Consider the following 6533-nt stretch of genomic DNA (forward strand, 5'->3'; position numbering starts at 1 on the left):
ATGCACACTCTCATTTCTGCACAAACCTCTTGGCTTCTCTGCTTGTAAACAGTAATCAAATAGGATTGAAGTGTGGGGCCGGGAGTCGCAGGCTCCTTGCCAGTCCTACCCAGTCATTCCTAAGTATGGAGGCTGCATGGGCTCTGCCTCTTGCCTTGCATCTGCCACCCTGTGCTTAAGCAACTCCCACAAAGCTTAACTCCTGGAGACAGTGGCCGGTGGGGACAGCTGCATGTCAGTCTGTGCTGTGAAACCAGCCATCCTTGCAACCAAATGTGACAGCTGCAGATTAAAGCAGAATTACCTAAAGATAGGTTTGTAGGACACACACTGGCCGAGTCCCCTGCTGCCAGCAGCTGCTTTTCTTGACATGGGGCCAACCCAGAAACTTTGCGGGATACCCTCAGATGCTCCAGCAGCTCTAGAGAGGTGGTGATGGCCCTGAAACTGCTGAGAGCAGCTGGTTTCATCAGGGATGGCTGAACGTCTGGATCAACAGTGAAACCTCTGACTCTTTGCCAGGGAACGGGCTGGTGGGCGCTGTGTCAATAGCCGTGACTAGTAAACCCAGCGGGAACCAGGTCTAATTACAGTAGAGCTACAGAAATTGCCCCCACATTCCAGCTGCTTTAAGTCAGATAATTTTAGGGTTGAGAAAGACCCTGGAGATCACCTAATGGATCCCAAACCTAGTTGCTTACAGCATCAATGAGAAGCCTTAAAATTCTTATAGTGAATTAGCTCAGTCATATAAAACAGTGGAGGGGCTGAGTCACCACATCATCCTGTGTTCCACTTAGCTGAAGAAATGGAGGCCGGGCGCAGTGGCTCCCGCCTGTAATCCCAGCCCTTCGGGAGGCTGAGACAGGCGAATCACTTGAGGTCAGGAGTTCAGGACCAGCCTGGCCAACATGGTAAGACCCCATCTCTACTAAAAATACAAAAATTAGCGGGGCCTGGTGGTATGTAATCCCAGCTATTCAGAAGACTGAGGCAGGAGAATCACTTGAACCTGGGGGGCAGAGGTTGCAGTCAGCCGAGATGGCACCACTAAACTCCAGTCTGGGTGACAGAGTGAGACCCCATCTCAAAAAAAAAAAAAAAAAAAAAAAAGTTTCCCAAGCATTCCCAGTGACCCAGTGATGAGCCAGGATTGGTGAATAACCGCTCTCACAGGGGCTTGCCTGAGTGGACTGAGCACCCGTGTTGAAGTTAAAAAACCTGACATCCCATCCTGATGGTGCCACCTCCCACCTGTATGACACCTGGCAAGGGGCATATTCCCCAAAACCTCAATTTCTTCACTGTAAAAAGGGGATAAGGACAATAAACTACCTTTCGAGCTTATGCATGTATATGAAGCTCTAAAACACTACACAGACATAGGACTTAAGGGCTCATGCCAAGGGCTCATGCAGCCTAGGGTTGGTCACCTCCAGTGACAGGAGGCTCATTACTTTCAGAGACAGCACCCCCCTCCTTTTTTTTTGAAAGCTCTGATGGACAAAATGTCCTTCCTTATTCTGAGTAGAAATCTGTTCTCTGTCATTTTCTCCTATTGGATTTAATTCCACCCCTCAGGGAACCACAGAATAAACTTAATCCTTAATTTGCAGACCAGTCTTTTGAATAATTGAAGACAATATAGCCTTTTGGCTTTCCTTCCCTACCTCAATTTTAGGCTTCTCCACACACTGTACTGAGAAAGTCCCTTTATGAATAAGCAATATTCCCAGAAATTACCATAGGCATGGCTCCATTTCAGCAAACCAGAGAGGCTGTGTTCCTGGATTAGTGATTCAGGAAAATCCATTTAGCATCTAGTTAATTAAATCCCCCAGTCACATCAAATCAAATTGTTAATCACCTGTGCTATGGGAGCTACTTATTAAAGTATTTGCTTAGTAAATGTATAACATCTATGCAACCCTTTTATGTGCCAGGCACTGCTCAGTGATTTGCATACACTCAGTTCTTATGATAAACCCTGAAAGGTAACCACTGCTATTATTTCCGTTTTACAAATGAGGAAACTGAGGCTCAGAGAGGTTCAGAAGGTGCCCAAGATGATGCAGCCAGTAAGTGACATAGTGGGGTTTGGACTCAGGTCTGGCTGACTCTAAAGCCCACATGGGCCTGGCATGGTGGCTCATGCCTGTAATCCTAGGCATGAGGGCCAAGGTGGGAGGATCACTTGAGCCTAGGAGGTTGAGGCTGCAGTGAGCCATGATCATGCCAGCCTGGGTGACAGAGTGAGACCCTGTCAAAAAAACAAGGCCGGGTGTGGTGGCTCGCACCTGTAATCCCAGCACTTTGGGAGGCTGAGGTGGGAGGATGGGTTGAGCCCAGGAGTTTGAGATCAGCCTGGGCAACATGGTGAAACCCCATCTCTACAAAAAAATACAAAAACTTAGCCAGGGGTGGTGGTGTGTGACTTTGGTCCCAGCTACTCAGGAGGCTAAGGTGGGAGGACTGCCTGAGCCCAGGAGGTAGAGGCTACAGTGAGCCAAGATCACAACACTGTGCTCTAGCCTGGGTGACAGAGCAAGACCCTGTCTCAAAAACAAAACAAAGTAAAGCCCATGTGCTCAGGACTGTGGCAATAGCCTCCTGAGGTAGAAATTCTAAAACAAATGAACCTAGAATTCCAAAATACTCTCTTAACTGGAACTAAATCAAACTATTTCATTTGAAATTATTTGATAAGAAGAAGCTGGCCATTCTACTTTCAAGAATAGGGTTATTTTGTTGTTTTTTTTTTTTAGATGGAGTCTCACTTTGTCACCCAGGCTGGAGTGCAGTGGTGCAATCTCAGCTCACTGCAACCTCCGCCTCCTGAGTTATAGCAATTCTCCTGCCTCAGGCTCTTGAGTAGCTGGGATTATAGGCGCCCACCACCACGCCCAGCTAATTTTTGTATTTTTAGTAGAGACAGGGTTTCACCATATTGGCCAGGCTGGTCTTGTACTCCTGACCCCCAAGTGATTTGCCCACTTTGGCCTCCCAAAGTGCTGGGTTTACAGGTGTGAGCCACCATGCCCAGCTGTTTTGTTAAGAAAAATGTACATAACATGGAAATGCACAGATCTGAAATGTACAGATTTGGTGAGTTCCGGCAAACACAGAAATCTGTCTTAAATTCCAATCAAGATAAAACAGGTTCATCACTACAGAAAATTTTCTCATGCCCTGCCTAGCCAGTTCCCAGCCCTGGAGGTGACTGCCCACTGTTCTATTTCTGATACGAAGATTGATTTTTGCCTATCCTTGGCATGTCATGGGTGGACTCATGTAGCGCATACTCTTTTGTGCCTGGCTTCTTTTGCTCAACATGTTTTGAGCCTCAGTCTCCTTGTGTGTGCATCAGCTGCTCCTCTTTTTCATGGCTGAGTACTACTCCATTATATGAATATACATTTTCTCCATTCCTCTTATAACAGGTTTTAACACTGATACATCACATAGATGTAATAATATGTAAATCACTCATTTATTCATTAGGCAAATGTCTTTCCAGAGCTTTCTCTATGCAAGGTACTACTGGAGGTGCTAGGAGACTTTGGTGAAAAAAAAACGAAGCCCCTGCTCTCACAGGGCTTTTCTCTATAGCAGGAGAGAAAAACAATATAGAGGAAATTGAAGGAATGAACAAGGCAGTAGTGGGAAGTGCTATGAACAATAAATCTGAGTGAAGGTGCCAGAGTGGCTTGTAAGGACGTTGGGTTTTCCTTTTTTTTTTTTGAGACAGGGTCCCACTGTCACCCAAGTTGGAGTGCAGTGTTGTAGTCTCAGCATTGCAGCCTCAACCTCCTACCTCAGCCTCCTAACTGGGACTACAGGCACCACGCCCAGCTAATTGTTATTTTTGTAAAGACAGGGTCTATGTTGCCCAGGCTGGTCTCAGGTCTTCTTTACAAGTCACGCAGGCCCACGTGAGGGACCTGGAAGAGAACTGGGGTCATACAAACAGTGGTACTTGAACAGTTTCACAGCTTATGAAACTCCCTGGCATTGACTCATTCACCATTATTACCCTCTCTTCATTTTTTTAGATGAGAAAACTAAGGCATAGAAAGATTAGCAACTTGTCCCAGGACAAGTGTCAAGTCCAGGTCTTGAACCCAGGCAACATAGTGCTGTGGTTACCATATATGCTTTGGAATCAGACAGGGCCAAGATCGAAGTCCTCTTTCACCTGGATGTCCTTGGGCATGTCACAGTCTGAGTCTCCGTTTTCTCATGCATCACATGAAGGGGATACAGTCTAACTCACAGGGTTGTTAAAACTGAAAGATAATCTCAGGTAAAGAATTTAGCGCGCTGTCCACCGCCGCTGCCTGAGCCGACTTCGCACTGACGACCGCCACCGCCGTCCAATTCTTGGTGCAGAGCCCGGACGTGGTCTACCGCGTCAGCAGCGAGGGCGGCGTCCTCAAGGTGCACCTCAAGTCCAGAGCTTCACCTTCCGGACCGCTTGGCCGGCAGGTGCCCAGGCTAGGGGTCATGCTTGTCGGCTGAGGTGGGAACAACGGCTCGACGCTCACCGCCGCGGTGCTGGCCAACCTACTGTGTCTGTCCTGGCCCACACGCAGGGGTCGCAAGGAGGCCAACTACTACGGTTCGCTGTCTTAGGCGGGCACCGTGAGCTCGGGCCTGGACGCCAAGGGTCAGGAGGTGTTCGCGCCCTTCCGCCGCTGCTGCCCATGGTGGCACCCAACGACCTCATGTTCGATGGCTGGGACATCTCGTCGCTGAACCTGGCAGAGGCGATGCGGCTCGCGAAGGTCCGCATTGGGGACTGCAGGAGCAACTCCGGCCGCACATGGAGGCCCTGCAGCCCCGGCCTTCGGTATACATCCCAGAGTTCATCGCGGCCAACCGGAGCGCGCGCGCGCGGACGGCCTCATCCCGGGCACGCGCGCGCAGCGGCTGGGGCAGATCCGCAGAGACATTCGAGACTTCCGGTCTAGCTCAGGGCTGGACAAAGTCATCGCGCTGTGAAACGGCGAACACAGAGTGCTTCTTTCTGTGAGGTGGTCCCAGGTCTCAACGACACGGCCGAGAACCTGCTGCGCACCATCGAGCTTGGCCTGGAGGTGTCGCCCTCCACGCTCTTTGCCGTGGCCAGCATCCTGGAGGGCTCTGCCTTCCTCAGTGGGTCCCCACAGAAAACCCTGGTGTCCGGAGCCCTTAAGCTCGCGTGGCAGCGCCGGGCTACGTGGGCGGAGATGACTTCAAGTCAGGCCAGACAAAAGTCAAGTCCGTGCTCGTGGACTTCCTCATCGGCTCCGGCCTCAAGACCAAGTCGACTGTGAATTATAACCACCTGCGGAATAAAGACCAGCAGAACCTGTCGGCACCATCGCGGTTCCCTCTGAGGAGGTGTCCAAGAGCAACGTGGTGGACGACATGGTGCAAAGACACCCAGTGCTCTACGCGCCCAGCTAGGAGCCTGACCACTGCGTGGTCATCAAGTACATGCCGTATGCGGGCGACCCCAAGCGTGCGCTGGATGAGTCTACCTTCGAGCTGATACTGGGCGCAACCAATACGCTGTTGCTGCACGACATGTGCGAGAACTTGCTGCTGGCCGCCCCTGTCATGCTGGACCTGGCGCTGCTGACCGAGCCCTGCCACTGCGTGAGCTTCTGCACTGATGACAACATCGAGCCACAGACCTTCCACCCCATGCTGTCCCTGCTTAGCTTCCTCTTCAAGGCGCCGCTGGTGCTGCTGGGCAGCCGGGTGGTCAATGCACTTTTCCGCCAGTGCAGCTGCATTGAGAACATCGTCAGGGCCTGTGTGGGGCTCCCGCCACAGAACCACGTGGTCCAGGAGCACACGATGGAACTCCCGGTGCCTGGCCTCAAGCGAGTCGGACCCGTGGCTGCCACCTGCCCTGTGTCAAACAAGAAAGGACCGGGACCCGCTGCCACCAATGGCTGCACCGGTGATACCAATGGACACCCACAAGTGGAGGAACCCCAGATGCACACCACCTGAGGCCCTGGTCACACAACTTCCCGGCCTTTCCCCGCCTGCACCCCAGAACCCAACCTTTCCAGGCGCCCACAAAAACAATAAAGCCGGTGCCACTCTCAAAAAAAAAAAAAAAAAAAAAAAAAAAAAAAAAAAAAATTAGCTCTTTGCGGTTGGGTGCGGCGGCTCACGCCTGTAATCCCAGCACTTTGGGAGGCCAAGGCAGGCAGATCACTTGAGGTCAGCAGTTCGAGACCAGCCTGGCCAAAATGATGAAACCCCGTCTCTACTAAAAATACAAAAATTATCCGGGCATGGTGGCCCATGCCTGTAATCCCAGCTACTTAGGAGGCGGAGGCAGGAGAATCGCTTGAACCCCGGAGGTGGAGGTTGCAGTGAGCCGAGATCATGCCACTGCACTCCAGCCTGGGCAACAGAGCAAGACTGTCTCAAAAAAAAAAAAAAAAATCTTTGTGCTCATGTTCATTAATTCATGCAACACATGTGAATTTATCATCTACCACTAGGTAGGGAGGATACGATGGGGAATAAGC

General features: G+C 50.8%; 1 pseudogene; it reads left to right on the forward strand.

The window, feature by feature from the left end:
- Window positions 1–4688: 4688 nt before the first annotated feature.
- Window positions 4689–6096, forward strand: LOC102137109 (inositol-3-phosphate synthase 1-like; annotated as a pseudogene).
- Window positions 6097–6533: the final 437 nt, after the last annotated feature.

Source organism: Macaca fascicularis, chromosome 5 (genome assembly GCF_037993035.2).
Source record: "Macaca fascicularis isolate 582-1 chromosome 5, T2T-MFA8v1.1".
In the NCBI taxonomy this organism is placed as follows: domain Eukaryota; kingdom Metazoa; phylum Chordata; class Mammalia; order Primates; family Cercopithecidae; genus Macaca; species Macaca fascicularis.